We start from the raw sequence: 16359 nt of genomic DNA on the forward strand, positions 1-16359 counted from the left end.
CGTTTATCTGGTCCTGCTGCGGGGCCCCTAGGATGGCCGATGCTTCCGATGTAGGCTGAGTGAGTGAGCTCATCCGCTGCCTCTGCTCAGGCTCAGGCCTTGCTCAGCTCCTGCCCCCACTTTCGTTCACCCCTCACCTGTCACCATTTCCCTCTGCCCATCAGAGTCCAACTCTCTAAGAAGCCGTTCTCCCTGGAAGCCTCCTCTAATCGTGACCTCCCTGTAGCTGCTGTTTGTACCAACTTTTACAGTAAGTGCATTCTGTGGTGAGGTTTCTTTTCAGCTGAAAGGGATAATGGAAGATTCCTGTTTGCCTCTTTGCTCACCATGGAGCTCGCTCAGAAAACTACAGTAAACAGAACAGACCCAGCATGTTCTTTCAGCCAGCCAGCCTGGCGGGCGTCTCAGGCTGACAGTGGACTGAGTGGACTGTGGTAAGGCCTCCGTTCCACTTCTTCATGAGCCTTGTGGCGGGGCCCAGCAACTCCAGGGGCTGTTGCTGGGATTTTTATTTCTCTGAAGTTTGTTTCCTTTTCTAAGTACAGTTCTTTGGTAACAAAGGTCCATCACATCAGTAATATTCTCTGGGGGTGGAATTCAGGCCCGTATGCTCGTAACATAAGCATCGTCCTGACTGGGCTAACCCTTCTTGCCCTGCCTGATCTGCATCCTCTCTGTTCTCCATTTGCCATCCGTGGCTACTTAGGTGATTCTGTCTTAACTGTTGAAAGTGAGGCTGTAGCAGGCAGGCTTGTGTAAGTGTCTTCCACATGTTATAACTGACCCGATCATAGGGAGCTCCGGGACTTGTCTGGTGTGCTGAGTGACATTTGCTGAGGGACACAGCAAGAGGCTAAAGAACAAGGGTCTCCCTGCGGGCTGGAATTAGCCTGAGATGCTTGCTCTCACGGGTGAGGTGCTGCATGGTGAGAGGGTGACCTGCCCGTGCAGTTACAGTGACAGGACAGTGTGGCACACTGCATTTGGGCTGGGTTGTCTCAGGTCTGATAGCTCCACCGATCCAACGCTTTCTTACAGACTCCCTTTAAGAGCCTCTTTGTGGTTCCTGTCAGGATGTCTCCATCAGTCACCAGCCTGGTGAGCTGCTTTTATGCCCAGCTTCTGGCGTGAAAGCCACGATTCTTTCAAGTTAGCCTCAACGTTCCTCTTTAACCTTTCCCACTCTGTTCCAGCTTATATTCTCCCTTAATGGTGTTAGGCGAGGCCGACAGCAGACATCAGGCTCCCCGCTCTTACCTGTGAGCAGGGCTGGCCATGAGGTTTCTTCATCCTCAGCCTGGGTTGGGTCTTCTTCCCTAATTGCTTTCTGCCTTCTGCCCAGGCACACCTGCCTTAGTGTATCCCTATGGTGTTAGCCTGTTTACTCTCTTCCACATCTATGGCGTGGTGGATGTAGCGGGGACGGCTGTCAGCTTCTGTGGTACAGCCACAGTGGCCTTGGCCTCTGTTCAGCGTATGCGTTGGCAGGGCACTGAGACCTTACCTTAGGTGTGAACTTGCGTATCTGTAGACTGCATACACTTGCAAGGTGGGTCTCACTTCTGAGTTATCGGGGGGATGGTAAAGAACAAAACACCCATGGAAGGAGTTACAAAGTTTGGAGCTGAGACAGAAGGATGGACCATCTAGAGACTGCCATATCCAGGGTCCATCCCATAATCAGCCTCCAAACGCTGACACCGTTGCATACACTAGCAAGATTTTGCTGAAAGGACACTGATATAGCTGTCTCTTGTGAGACTATGCCAGGGCCTAGCAAACACATAAGTGGATGCTCACAGTCAACTATTGGATGGATCACAGGGCCCCCAATGGAGGAGCTAGAGAAAGCACCCAAGGAGCTAAAGGGATCTGCAACCCTATAGGTGGAACAACAATATGCACTAACCAGTACCCCCCAGAGCTCTTGTCTCTAGCTGCATATGTATCATAAGATGGCCTAGTTGGCCATCAATGGAAAGAGAGGCCCATTGGTCTTGCAAACTTTATATGCCCCAGTACAGGGGAACGCCAGGGCCAAAAAGTGGGAGTGGGTGGGTAGGGGAGTGGAGGGGTGGGTATGGGGGACTTTTGGGATAGCATTGAAAGTGTAAATGAAGAAAATACCTAATTAAAAAAATATATAACTTTATCTTTCATGCAACAAAATGGTTCATTTTTGTGCTAATTTTCTTATATGGGTTATGTTTCTTGTGTCCTCTCATGACTTTGTGTATCCCAAGGTCACAAATGTAGTTTTGGAAGCTTTATGGTCTTAATTTCTTACGTTTGATAATAAACTGCTTTCTAATTTATACTCACACACACAAAAAGGGTCTTCATCAGGTGCAGAGGTCCGTGTGGTGGCCTCTAGTGGTGGCTGCTGGGTGCAGCAGGTTGGGGGCCAGTATCTGTGTGGTTGTTTGAGACAATCTTGGAAGCAGTTCGGCTTCTTTTTACCAGAGATAATCGAAGTTGGTCGAGCTCAGCCCTTAGCACCACTGTCAGGGAGCACTGACATTTCAGGCCCGAGGACTGTGAAAGGGCAGGTTCAAGGCCTGCATCAGCCACCTCGAACTTGGTCTGCTTTCTCACGACATTAGCCTCTGGCCCTTTCTCAGAGAGAAGTGGCACTCGCGGTTGCTAGCACGCAGAGCAGGTGACAGAGTAATGTCACTTCTCATCGCTGAGAGCCACCAGGAATCAGCCAGAGCTTTCAGAAACTCCGAGCCGTCTTAAAATGAGGCTTTCCCCCTAAGGTTGCTTTGGGGTCAGCTCTGGATAGAAATGAACCAGTTCTTGTGTTATAGAGTGGAGTGCTAGAAAGCCATGCTGTCTCTGTTTCAGTCTGGATTTCTTCCAAAGGATTCTAGTTCAAGAGCCTGCTGTGGGCGATAGTACCAGAAAACTGTACAGAGAGGAATGGGCTAGGGACAGAAGACCAGAGAGGGTGTGTTCCAGACCAGCAATCCTTGCAGCAGCAGACCCTGCTGAGGATTGGAACTCCGCTCTGTCCAGGCAGGTGGGAGCCTCTGGGTCACTCTGCCTTGTGTGTGTGTGTGTGTGTGTGTGTGTGTGAAGGCTTCACCAGCCTAGAGCCTCTGAGGTGGGCAGAGGCACTCACATAACAGAAACCGAGGTCATGAGAGTGGAATGCCCAGCCCTCTGTCACATTCCTGAGGCCATGAGTTACGAGAGCCCTAGACGGGTGATCTGTGAGGCCAGTGAGGCCAGACCTCAGAAGGGCAACCAGTGCCTCACCACTGGGCAGTTCCTGAGCTAAGGTGAGAAGCCAGGCCTCCTGACTACGGTTTTAGCACTCTTTCCAGTCGTTACTCAGAACAGAAATTTAGATCCACTGTGACTTACGAGGCAGACACTGGGTTTGATTCATGGAGCAATGCTTTCCCTTCCACCGTGGGCTCCTTTGTCTTTCTCTGAGTGAAAAATTGTCAGAGGATTAAATCCTCTTTGAGAGCCACAGAAAGAGAAAAAAATGGCAGAGTGTGTAAATAATGTCTCTTGGGAAGCTCATATTTTTGGAGGTATTTGCTATTCATGTCTATTTGGCATTGTTGTGTCTTAAGTGTTTACTTGGGCTTCTGGCATTTTGCTTTTCCAAGGAAGCTTGGAGTCCATGCCAGAGCAGCCTGAGAGCCATTGTCTCATCGGTGGCTCGTTAAGGGCAACGCTATTCAGGATGCTGTGGTCCGGGGCTAAGTTGGGAGAGCCGTCACCGAGGCACAGCTTCTAGACACTTCATTTAGATGCAAGCCAAGGTTGTTTGTAGAGCAGGTGGGCTCCTTTGTAGATTCAGAGAGGCCCACAGTCCTTTGCGGTTCTCAGTGTGGAGCCTCTGTGTAGCCCTCCGGGTAGGCAGTGAGGCTTCTGTGGAGTCTGCACTAGGAGGGCACACAGGATGGTGTTGATCATGGGTCAAACAGACGAGCCCTGTGATTGGGAACGGTTCTCAACCTTGAGACTGGAAGCCTGGTCAGCCATCTTGTGTCCAGCCATGGCCTTTGCTGATTTGCCATGTCTGCTGGAAGCTCTGGAGGGTCCACCCAATCCTGGTCTGATTCTTAGATGGTTTCTGGATTTTCAGTTCTGTCTTCTTTCTCTGATGCACCTGGAACCCAAAGGTGAAAGAAAGTCTGTGAGCCACCATGACCCTTTGGGAAAGGGACAGTGGTCTCAGAAAAGGTTGTCTAAATGGTGCTTTGGAATTCTCAGAAGGGAGGGCCTGGGTCTTAAGATAATGCACATTCTGCAGACACTGGATGCTACTTCTGTCCTGGAACGGAAAGAATATTTCAGCCTTTTCTTAGAGGTGGTTTCTAGTGTGTCTTTCCTTAGGTCTTCAGTAATTGATATGCCAGGACATCAAGCTTTTCCATTTACCTCTATGGTTAGTGCAGAGCGATAGTGCATCATTTCTTTTGTGAAAAAGAGAAATTATCCTTTAAAAAAAAATCGTGTGTACAGGATATGCAGGCATGCTTCTTCTAGGTGTGCCTGTGAAGGTCAGAGGGCAGCTCTGGGGAATTGGTTTTCTCCTTCTGTCGCATGGGTTCCAGCTATGGACCTCAGGTTATCAAGCCACCTCACTGGCACATAACACACCCAACATCCTTTCTTTAATTTGCATTTCTTCAACTGTCTTTGGAGATGTCTTCTCTGCTGGCCCTTTGGCTGTCACAGGACTAGCTGAAACTAAGTTGCATCTTCCACATTTCTACCTCTCTAGGGCTTGAAAACACACGGGCTTGCCAGAGAGCGTCTGTGAATTAGAATCACAGCATCCCAAGAGCCTGCACGGGGAGGGGATCCAGCCAGGTGCACTCCACATTCATTTTAATAAAACTTGGGGTGGGGCTCCTCTTGTCTTACCCTCTCATCACAGAGCACCCTGGTTTTAATGCTGATACGGCTTCTGTCTCATCACTTACTTGTCTTGTAGTGACCTAGACAGGGCATGGTGAGTCGTGTTCCATGTCTGGCATCTTTGTTCTGTTTTCCTGTTCTGTTGTGTGGGAGGCTGACTTTCAGGAAATGTCACCCACCACCACCCACCACCTATCTGTCTGTCTGTCTATCTATCTAATCTCTTTGTCCCCCAAAGACGGGGTGTCCCTCAGAAATGAGCAACTCTTTGCCATTTTGGTGTGTTCCGTAAAGACTTTTGACCTGGTGTCAAGAGTCTTTGGGGTCTGGGACCAATGTCACTGGGGCAGCAGCTTGTGGTCTTCTGTCCAAGGTGACTGCTCATAAGAAGGGAAACAGAACCCGGACCTGTCCGGCGGAGGATGGATTTGTTCATTTCCCGCTGGAATTTTCTGTACTTACATGGATGGTTTTCTCTGTCGGGCCACCAAGAATGTGAAGAGGAGAAGACTCCAACTTAATAGCCTTAATAGTCACAGGGTTGCTTGCAGTTCTCAGTCCTGACCACAGGAGGGCACTCTCGTCACTCTTAAAGTCATATGTTTGGTACAAACAGGGATTTTGTTTTAGCCCAAGTCCCCAAAGTGGGATGCATTTTAAGAACCATCTCTGCACCCCAGCTCTTGCTGTGAAGGAATTCCAGGAACATAAGGACACTCTCCAGCACACTCGGGCTGAGCATAGCGATGCCTAAAAGTGTTGTAAGTCATGCACGTTTTTTGTTTAAGCTTCCCCAATGAGAGAAGAGTGTATTCCTGGGGCTCTCCTTGGGCAAGCTGTCCATCCAGCCCGCTCCTTCCACTGCACACACTCCTGGCTTAGAATCCATGGAGAATACTCCCATGAGGTATGACAAGAGTGACCGGAAGGAGAGCAGTACTTTCTTTGTTCTCTGGCTGGGAGATTGAGGGAAGGGGTTAGTGTGAGTCACCTGACAGGAGTTTCCATGTAGTGAGGGTTTAAGATTACCTGACTGAAGAGCGACAGTTTAGTAAAAACACCTGTGATGGTTTGTCTATGCTTGGCCCAGGGAGTGGCACTATTAGGTGTGGTCTTGTTGGAGTAGGTGTGTCACTGTCGTTGTGGGCTTAAGACCTACCTGGAAGTCAGTCTTCCACTAGCAGCCTTCAGGTGAAGATGTAGAACTCTCAGCTCCTCCTGCACCATGCCTGCCTGGATGCTGCCATGCTCTTGCTTTGAGGATAATGGACTGAACCTCTGAACCTATAAGCCAGCCCCAAATAAATGTTGGTGTTAGAAGAGTTGCCTTGGTCATGGTGCCTGTTCACAGCAGTAAAACCCTAACTAAGACACCACCTATTTGACTTCACGGCTTTTGGATCACCTGCTGCTGTTCTGTGGAGGGCTGGTCAGGCATTTGGGAGACTGTTTTTCCGTTGGAGTTTGTCTGAGACCTTTCTCGTGAGTAGACGGGGAAATGGATGTTTGAGAGGAAGACTGTAGAGCAGGATTGACCTCTGATCCCATCCTATCAGGGTCTCCGCTATCGGTGTGATTTTTCATTTCTGGGATCACCTTTGTCACCTGTCCGAGGACATGTGTGTCTCCCCACCCCCTGCAAAGTTCCTGTCTCCCACGTGATACCTTTTTTTGTGCTGTTCCCCCTGGGAAGGAAGAGCTGCCCCTTTCCTCATGTCGGCATTTTACTGCGTGGAAAACCTTGTCTTTTCCTCCCTCGCCTCTTTCCCTAGTTGATTATTTATTCCGATTATAGTGGATTCTTAGAGGTGCATTCTGTACTTTAGGTTATAATCAAATGCTACTTGATTTCATACATTCTGGCTCTGGCCACTGGGAGGTCATGCTGTTGGCCCCCAGAGCCCTTTGGTGTTTGTTTGTTTGTTTGTTTTCTGAACACTCTCTTAGTTTCTGTACTATGGGAAAGTTCAGGTTTATGCTGTGTGTTCCCTGACCATGGGAGCCCCAGACTCTTTCACTGGAGGATAATACTGGGAAGCCAGAGCTGGAACCTGGCAGTGCCGGATGCTTCCTTGTTCCCAGCTGACAAGATAAGGCAGTAAGTATAACTGCGCACCAACCTAGATGCACTGGCATGGCGGTTGGTGGATGTGTTTGCACAAAGCTGCCTGCATTTGTCCCAAGGGCAGTCTGAGTTCCTACCGATGGCTCCCACTCACCACAGGCCATCCTGGTCATCTTCCTTGTGTATCTGTAACCTTCTGTTCCCGGAGCAATAAACACCTCCTGTCTCTGTTGCACGCTTGCCTAGTTGTTTTGGGTCACACATTTAACAGCACCCAGATTGAGAACGTGCCCTTATGGAAACAGCTTCGCCCACCTGCGCACAGCGTTCACCACAGCTCGTGCTGCGCCTGGCACTGCCGGCCTCCCCTTCACCAGTCCGGTAGGGAGCAGGTTTCCCCGTTAGCCACTTCAGTGAGAGCTGCTTCATCCACTGGCAACGTAGTGTCCAAGGGTGTGGCCCAGAGATGAAGCTGTTGTGGGGGCTGATTCTGGAACTCTTGGCTGTCCCTTTGATGTGCCAGGATTTTGATGATGTGCCGGGCTGTTGTACGTCGTTGGAGCAGTGTCTGTGAAGATGGAGGGGGAGGCAGCTCCCCTACTCACTTCTGACAGTAGAATGTAGGAGTAGGAAAACCCAGACACTTTCCAAAAGACAGAGCATGGGGCAGTGTGAGACACTGGTGCAGGCTCCTCAGTGATGGCAGTAGAGGCTGAAATCCCTCTGAGCTACAGGCAGTGCCTGGAACCAGTCTGCCCCGCCTTCACTCATGGGCAGCCTTCTGTAACTATTGGACAAACCTCCTATTTACTCCCTTCTGAAGATCAGACAGTGCGCTAGCATAGAAATGATCTGGTTACCAGGACTCACCGAGGGCCTGCTTTCAGGAGTGTCCCTGCCATGAGACGGAGAAACCAGGCGTGAAACCAATTAAGCATAGTGCAAGCTCAGGCCCTCTGGGACCTCACACTTAGAGAACACTTACTGTTCATCTAGCCTGTGCTGAGTGCTAAACACAGGTTAACTAGCTCAGTCCTCACTCCAGGTCTCTGAAGGACGCAACACCAGGCCCTGCTTTACAGAGACACAAACTGAAGCTTGGAGAATGGGGCCAGCACAGATGGGCCTTCCAGGCACAGTCCGTCGCTGTTAGGATGGTGCCTTTGAGAGGATCTGGAGGAGAAGTGCCTTCTGGAATGGCTGCTAGTCATTTTCGAGCAGGCATTGTGGGACGTGGTACAAAAAGATGCGTTCCACAGGTGGGAATATTTTGGGTAGAGAGCAATAAGTCTGGAGGCACAGATGGATGGAGGAATGAACCGTGTTCAGGGGATGATTGACAGTCTCAGGTTTTGGTGACTAAACGCCAAAGGTGACCTAGCAGACCCTGGTGGATGCTCTCACGTGGGGCACACATGTCTGGATTAGGTTTCAGAAGGAATCTTGTGGCAGCACGGTAGCTCTGGCCTGGGTGTGTGCTAGAATTGTGTGAGGCCAAGGAGCCTATGAGAAAAGCTTCGGCTATAGTTAGGTGAGCCAGCGTGTCAGCTTCCGAATCTCAGGGGGAAGGGCCTGTCCTGGATGGTTTGAGGGGTTGCTGCTTTACCCACCGAAGAGAGAACTTTCTGGGGATCGCTAGAATCCCACCACAGTGCCAGCTAATGGAGGAGCACTCTCTCCCTGAAAGTGTTCCGGAGAGCAGCCATTGTGTGAGCTGTGACTGTTGAGGCCAAGCTAGGGGCTTCATAGGGAGGGGCATGACACTCCCTTCCAAACTCCAGGGAGAAAGTCTCCCCCTCTCTCTCTCCTTACCACTATTGATAGCAGCTGTCCTTCAGGCTCCTGGTTCTCTCTGCCTCACCCCACGGGCCAGAAGGATTCTTCTCTAGGCTTCTCCACAGTCCTAGTGCCCTAAAAATGGGTGAGAGTGAGTTTTTCTAAGCATAAGTTCCCAGTGCAGTAAAGTGTCTGGACACACAGACCTTAAAGATCCTTTGTGATCCCAAGACTCTCCAAGTTGCCTGAAGTCACAGAGCATGAGGCAGATATGGGTCTCCCTTTATGATGACAATTCCCTGGGCCCTCCTCTCTGCTCAAGAGTGAAGCCAGCCATCTTTTGCTGGAGAGTTGAAGTCTCAAGTGGCATTGCAGATGGCTGACACTCTCAGATACATCTGGAGTGACGCTTCTCTCCTCCGAGGAGCTGATCTGTACTTTGGCTCTTAGAACATCAGCAGAGCCACCTTGGGGTTGTCCCTTCACTTAGACATACAGTGCCGAATGCTGCCCTGTGCATTTCTGTTGGCTTGCCTCTTCTCAGTGTTATTCAATCCTAGCATGTCCATCAGTGTATCAGTTAAATAGAGCCAGGCTTTGGCCAAACAAACAAGCAAACAAATTACAAATCTAGTCAGTAAAGACTGGAGGTGGCCTGAAGAAGTTATTAGAAATTGGCAGCTGTCAGTATCAATTGGCTAAAGTCAGTCTGCTCTCAAAGTGCAGGAGACAACTCCTCAGGGAACGTGCTGTCCAGTCTTCTGAAATCTGCTTGTTTGTGTAGTTGTCCAGACTTAGAGAGCGCCACTCTGGCTTTGCTGCTTACTGCTGTGTGAGCGTTCCAGGGTCTCTGGCTGTTTCTCCATCCCAGGGCAGAGGTAATAAACCCAGCTCAGGGCTAGGAGATGATACAGTCAGTCTTAGTTTCTTCCCTTTCGCCATGATACAACACTTGGACGGAAAGCAACCTCAAGACAGCAGGGCTCACTTGCTTTACATTTGCACATCATAGTCCACCATTGAGGGACGTCAGGGCAGGAACTCAAGTCAAGGAACCTGAAGGCAGGAACCATGGAGCGATGATGCTTGCTGACAGAGACCTGCACTCATTAAGCCTCAACAATATGGTCGCTTATACAAAGCCTGGACAATGATAACATCTGTGGACATTCCAGCATGTATGGAGGAATTCTCATAAGGGCCTATACCTATAGGAAAAACTATAGGTAATTGTTATAGGGTATCCAATCACAGTAGGCATCCCCAAACGCACAGACAGACACACAGATACACAAAGACACACACAGACACGTAGATCTCTCTCTCTCCCACAGATATACACATAGGTCACACACACAGACAAACAGAGATACATACATACACCAATGCACATATAGATACACACACACATACACACAGATTTCACATATGCACACAGGTATACACATACGGATATACACACAGATACACATGCACACATATACATACAGATCACACATGCAGATACATGCACATACACACAGATATATATCACACAGATACACATGCACACAGATGCCACACACATATGCACATACACAGACACATGCACCATATACACACACACCACACACATACATTCACATATATATCACATACATAGATATACACACTGCACAGATACAACCATACACAGAAACACACACACACACACATACCACACAGGGACACAAACACAAAGATATAAACAGACGTATATAAAGCTTGGGGGTGTACAGGGCCTGTTCATTGCTGGCTTATTTTTCTCTTCTCTGGCCTGGGAGGGAGATGTGTGCCGTTCAGAGAATGTGGTTTGCAGTGCTCACGGGCTTGCTGTGTTCCCGTACCAGACAAGCTAGTTTAATTTACAAATGGAGTTTTGATCCACTCAGGACTGTGAATACGGTGGGGGAAGGGGATGGCAGGCAAACCACAGTAGCTCATTTCCTTTTATTGATCTGAGCACAAAGCAGGGTTGTTGCATCTCAGAAATTAACTCCCCTTCCCCCCTGCCCCCGCCCCATCATTCCCCTTCACCCCCCCATCATTCGCAGAACAGTCTGGTGCAGTCTGGAAAGATGTTGCTGTGGCCTCTCAGGAGTAAATAACATGAATTTTTAAACATTCTCCAGGAATAATTTACATGATTTCAAGTGTTCTAAAGCAACAGGATATAGACTGTTTCTTATAGCGCAGCCAACAGCTGAATATTCTGGACAATTATGAAGGGGGGAGCTGACATCAGGGGGAACTCACTCCCAAGCACCCCGTGTCCTTTGTTCCCTCGGTATCATTATTACTGTGTTTGATTTTTGTTTTTGAGATAGGCTCTGATGCAGTCAAGGCTGGCTTGGAACTCACCAGGTAGCTCGGGCTGCCATCTAATCTCTGTAATCCTCCTGCCTCACCTGCTGCTGGGATAGAAAACCTTAGGACCACATGTGGCTCTTTTGTTTGTTCTTAATATTTGTCAGTCGAGGGGTGTGTGTGCATGTGTGTGTGCATGTGTGTGTGCATACGTGTATGTGTGAGCCTGTTTGTGTGCTTGGCAGGGTCGGAGGGGTGGTGGTGGTGGTGGGGGGATGGTTAATACATCATACAGAGGCACCTGCAATCCAGATTATTCACGTTTGCAGGTAGCTGCTTCCATTCCCAACCCAGCCTTAGAATGTTTGTGATAGAGCTGTTGATGTTTTCAGTATTCTACTTTAAACTTAAGACAGCTACTTGTATATAGTTGCGGCGGGATGTTCTAGTTAAGTTAAATCCCTAACTAGGGATTCAGTGGGGGGAATGAGTCAGTTCTTAAAGTGGCGGAGAACCAGAGCTCAGTCCTTGGAACTCACATTGAGCGGAAGCCTGGTGTGCTAATGCACTGTGTATCCCCAGTGCTGACCCCTGGTGCCTGCAGCCACCTGCTGCCACCTGCTGCCACCCGCTGCCACCTGCAGTCACTTGCAGCCACCTGCTGGCACCCGCTGCCACCTGCAGTCACCTGCTGGCACCCGCTGCCTGTCTTACTCATGTTGCAAGCTAGGGGAGAGACTTTGTCTCAAAAAGCAAGGTGAGAATCTTCTGAGAAACTACAGTTGAGATCGTCTTCTGGTGTCTGTGTGTACCCATACGTGCATGCGTGCTGCCCTATATGCGCACATGTGCATGTATACAAACTCCCCATACACACACAAAATAGTAGATGAGATTTGTAGCATAGGGGAAAAAAAACCATCAGCAAGCACTGTTTGTGTTTTTGTGAAATGCATTTATAAATCTGTAATATAGTGGCACAGTATTAATGTGTGTGCTTGAGTTCTCTGTTCCTCCCAACTTAGCACAAACCACAGAGACTTTCTACATATCAATAAGTTATTTCCCTGTGATAAATCATTTACTGATATATCTGTGTATTCTATTGCATGGAAGCATCCTTATACTGAACAGTCTACTCTGGCTGGCAATTACATTCCGTCATTTCATTCTCTGTTACTCTAAAAACTGAAATCAGACACCTTTATTACAAAGCTTAAATGATGTTACCTGTTGATCTTTGTGCACACCCTGCACATTTTCCTCTGTGTAGTTCTTTGAAGTCAATGGGTCACTGTCATGGTGACAGATATATGTTTGTAGACGTTGGACACGTGTGACCTTCAAGAAAGCTGGTAGCTGGTGTCTGCTGCTTCAGGATACGTTGGGGAGAAGGTGCTATTCCCCCCCCCACACACACACACACTCACTGGTGAATCTTAACTAGTGCCGTGCATTGAATAATAATATATTTTAATGTTTTTCTTTATATTTCTTTGACATTTTGAGGCCTAAGTGTTGCAGCCTTTCTTTCTTTCTTTTTCTTATCATTTTCTTCCTCCCTTCCTTCTTCCCTTCCTTTCTTTTTGAGCAATACAGAAAATATGAGGCCTTATTTAATCTATAGATGTCTTGTCTTGACCCATCAGCTTCCAGAAAGACCAAGTTATCGGCTGCGAGCCTGGCCAGGGAGGTACCCTGTCAGGAGAGGAGAGAATGGAAGGGGTTTGAGGGTTTCCCTTCCTTAGGAGAGAAAGTGGAGAGTCTAGGAAGAAAAACAAAGTAGGATAAACAAACAAATGAGAAGATTTAGAAGACCTCATGAGTGCTGTGCCCTAAGAATGACAAAGCTTCTACCTCATTTCCTTCTGCTTCCCCTTCCCCCTCCCCCTTCCCCCTCCCTCTCCCCCTCCCTCTCCCCCTCCCTCTCCCCCTTCCTCCCTCAGTCACTCGATCCAAGGCTTTGTCCTGTGTGTTGCTACTTATAATCAAAAATTTTTTTTGTCCCCTTTTCTAGAACAAAGCATATAACGGAACAGTTTTAACGTAGGTGTTTTAGGAAGAAAAGCTACTTTCAAGGTTTCTGACTTTAGGAACTGAAGTTATTGATTGTTTTAGAGAACCACATACCCTTCCATTTTCGTAAATTAAACATTAAGCAAAGCAATCTGAGCTTGCCTACCCCCCTTTTGGGTAACTTGATTCTCCAATTATAAATAATGATTATTTAATGTCTGTTAATTCTCTCACAGTTAAGGGTGAATTCTAATTAGCTATCTCCCTAAGATGTGTGGTTGTGGCTTGAAAGGTTTTTTTAATGCCTTCCCTCCCTAGAAGTAATGACTCAGAACCAAGAAAGACTGACGCAGAGCTTCCTCTCGTCTGGGCTGGGTATGCCCCTGTGGGTCTCCACGCCCTCTTGCTGCCTGGTGATGAGATTGCCCACCACACCGTCAAGTGGGTCTCACCACTGTGCCTGTTAGCTTGTGCAGACAGAGCTTCACTCTGTTCCCTCCTGGGCATGCTCTCTTGCTGTCATCTGGGCAGTTGTTCTTTCGACTGCTTTGAAGGCGTTCAAGTGTGGTTTTGTGGGTGTTTGTCTACCATACCCTTGTGAAGTCAGCTAGAGCCCTAACTGATACTCTAAACTGTGCGCAACCTGGCCAAGATCTTTCATCTGCAGCTCCCAGTTCTTAGCAGGCTACAGGTGTTGACCTATTAGCACTGACCGTGGGTGTCCTAGGATCTCACATGACTTCATGGAACAGAACAATGTATCTTTCTCAAGCCTGATAAATGAAATTAATAGGTAGGCTGGTTAGTTTTGTGAGTTTAGGCAAACCTAGGCATACCTGGGAAGTGAGAATCTCAGCGGAGAAATTACCTCGGTCGGATTGGCCTCCGTCGGATTGGCCTCCGTCGGATTGGCCTGTGGGCAGATTTATGGGCCATTGCCTTGACTCCTGACTGGTGAGGGCAGGTCACCCCTGAGTAAGTGGGCCTTGCTGTTTAAGAACCGTCGGTTTGTCCTCCATGGTTTTTGCTTTAGCTCCTGCCTTGGCTTCCCTTTAAGCCCAACAAACCAGTTCTTTCCCAGTGGTTTTGGTCAGTGTTTTATCACAACAACAGATAAGCTAGGATAGTGAGCTTAACCATGGGGATGCGGGGGAATCATGAAAACTGGGAATTCCTAATTTTACTTTCTGTAAGAAGTAAACCTCAAATATGTGAACTGGATGGCTCCCTCGGGTGACGGCGACTAGGAATGGATGGAAATGACAGCTCACTGTTTAATGGGGAATGTAGCTTCAGCCGTGCAAGTTGAAATAGCCCGGGACTAGGCAGGTGGCGTGATGGTTGGCGCTAATGAGAAAGTATTTAGTACCACTGAGCCACGCACTTACAGACGCTTCAGGTAGTGACCTTTACGTTGTGTGCACTCTACCAAAAGTTTATTGTTTAAAGGGCTAAAAGAAAAGCCTCCTTGAGAGAGCCTTTGTGTCTGAGCTTTGACTTGGTAAATATAGATATTAAGTATAATTGTACATTGTGGATGTTTAAGGGTCATTATTCTGGACTCCAGTGCTCATGTTAGGACTGGTGAAGATAAACTCAGGACATGCTTGGGGAAGTGCTAACAATATTTCTGTGTTGTTTTACATTCCTGAGAACCCTTCCTCTCGGAAATATACGGAGGCAAAAGTAATTTGGGCCTTCATTAATTGGGTTCTAATTTATCTAGCTATCTAATTTAGGCTCTCCATTAAAGGACCAGCTACCTAATGTAGTATTTCATTTTAACCGATTTCATATGCAGTCATGCAGGAGAAAGCTGATTGCAGGGGGCTCTCCTCCCATCCCTGCCTTGCCTCCACCATGGTGCGTCATGTTCTTGACGCTCAGTAAATGTTTCTGAAGGTCATCTGTGGTGCAGAGGGGAATTAATATGAAAATGCGTTTAATAAATAAGCTGTCAGACGGCTCCCCTAGATGCCAGGAGCCGCACCGAGGCTTCTTGCCTTTTCTTTCAGCTGTGTGTACGGGGAGCGGGGGTTCATATGGGCGCTCGGAGGCGTCCCTCACAGGCCTTGGTAATCATTTCTAGCGTAGCGTTTCTCCTCTCGCTTCATCCCTCTTGAGTGACAGAGCCATTTTCTCTCAGAATCCAGCCCCTCCCCAGGAACGGGGGAAAGAAATAGACACCTACCATTGTAATGGTTGGAGGATGAGAGGGAGCAACTGCAGAGCATGCGCATGGCGTGGCCCTGTGCGCCTGGCAGTCGGGATGGAGGGCGAGGGTCTGGCTGGTCATTTGAGTTGTGGGTGTTTAATGTTATACTTGCGGCTTGTCTGAGGCTGCGACTGAGAACTCTGCCCCCTCACAGGCTTTGCCTCCAGGCACAAACACGGGAAGATTAAACATTAATTAAAATATCTGTACAGAGGATAAGCTGAGAAGAACCGGAAGACTCTCTGGGCTCCCAATAGGGAGTCATTTACAATGGAAGCATTGGTTTGGGCTCTGGAGGTGGTGCCTTTGGCTTCCTTAGACCCAGGAAGCATCTTAGGGGGAGTCTGTTGCCTGTGTTTCATAGGCAAGAAGATGGCGTTGTGTCTGCTCAGGAGCCCCAAATGTTCCTGCCCAATGTTAAGAGTCCTTGACACTCATTCCCGAGAGTCTTGGGTCTGAGTAGGGGTGTTGGTTCCTTCTCAGCTCGGTTCTTCTTCTCTGGTTAAGCCTCAGGCTTTCTGCAAACCTCTTAGCAAAGGCGCTTAGCTCTCCATTTGCCGAGGTGAAAATCCTCCCTCTCTACTCTGCCTTACAGCACGGATCCTTGAAAATACTTTGGAAGGCCTTCATTTTCAGGCCTCGGTTGTTGACCTAGTGGCCTGCATTACAGCCTTAGCGAGGCCTTTTCTTTAGTTTTTGCCCACACTGGCCGTTTTCCAACATAACTGGGTCCTGTGCTAGGGACACTGGTATGGAAGAGCTCAGACTGTGTGGCCGTCCACCATCCTTGGTCTGCATCTGGGGCATTGTCTGACCTAATTGTCCTTGAGCCTTATGCTCTGGCTGACATTTCTTCCCTGCTACCTTTGCTTTGGTCACATCCCTTGCTGCTTTTTGGCAATGACCCTGTTTCTTTAGTCCATCATCTCCTTTTAAAACTGCGTGTATTCACGGCTCCTGAACTATTCTTCAAGTATGACCAATTTTGCATTGCTGGACTAGTTTAGATGCAATCAGTGTGACTTGTATGCCTCTCTTCCTTCCGGCTCTGCTTTCTTCGCAGGGGTACGTTTTCTCT

At 48.4% G+C, this 16359-nt stretch overlaps 1 protein-coding gene and 1 long non-coding RNA gene across 3 annotated transcripts in view; one reads left to right on the forward strand and one right to left on the reverse strand.

Moving 5' to 3' along the window:
- St6galnac3 (ST6 N-acetylgalactosaminide alpha-2,6-sialyltransferase 3) overlaps positions 1-16359 on the forward strand; it is a 532491-nt gene that overhangs the window by 60779 nt on the left and 455353 nt on the right. Inside the window, exon 1 of one of the 2 annotated variants that reach the window (XM_029475445.2) lies at positions 54-250. The exons of the other annotated variant lie outside the window; for it this stretch is intronic. The gene's annotated coding sequence lies outside the window, so the exon portion shown is untranslated. Of the gene's footprint in view, positions 1-53; positions 251-16359 lie in introns of those variants that run through there. 2 annotated transcript variants of the gene reach the window in all.
- On the reverse strand, positions 12507-15612 carry LOC115030628 (uncharacterized). Its single transcript, XR_003836228.2, has 3 exons — positions 15258-15612; positions 13903-13979; positions 12507-12815 (listed from the first exon to the last, which is right to left on the reverse strand). It is a non-coding gene; the product is annotated as an uncharacterized LOC115030628 (long non-coding RNA).

The sequence above is a fragment of the Mus caroli genome, unplaced genomic scaffold (genome assembly GCF_978045245.1).
Source record: "Mus caroli unplaced genomic scaffold, Mus_caroli_1 scaffold_3, whole genome shotgun sequence".
NCBI classification, from domain to species: Eukaryota; Metazoa; Chordata; class Mammalia; order Rodentia; family Muridae; genus Mus; species Mus caroli.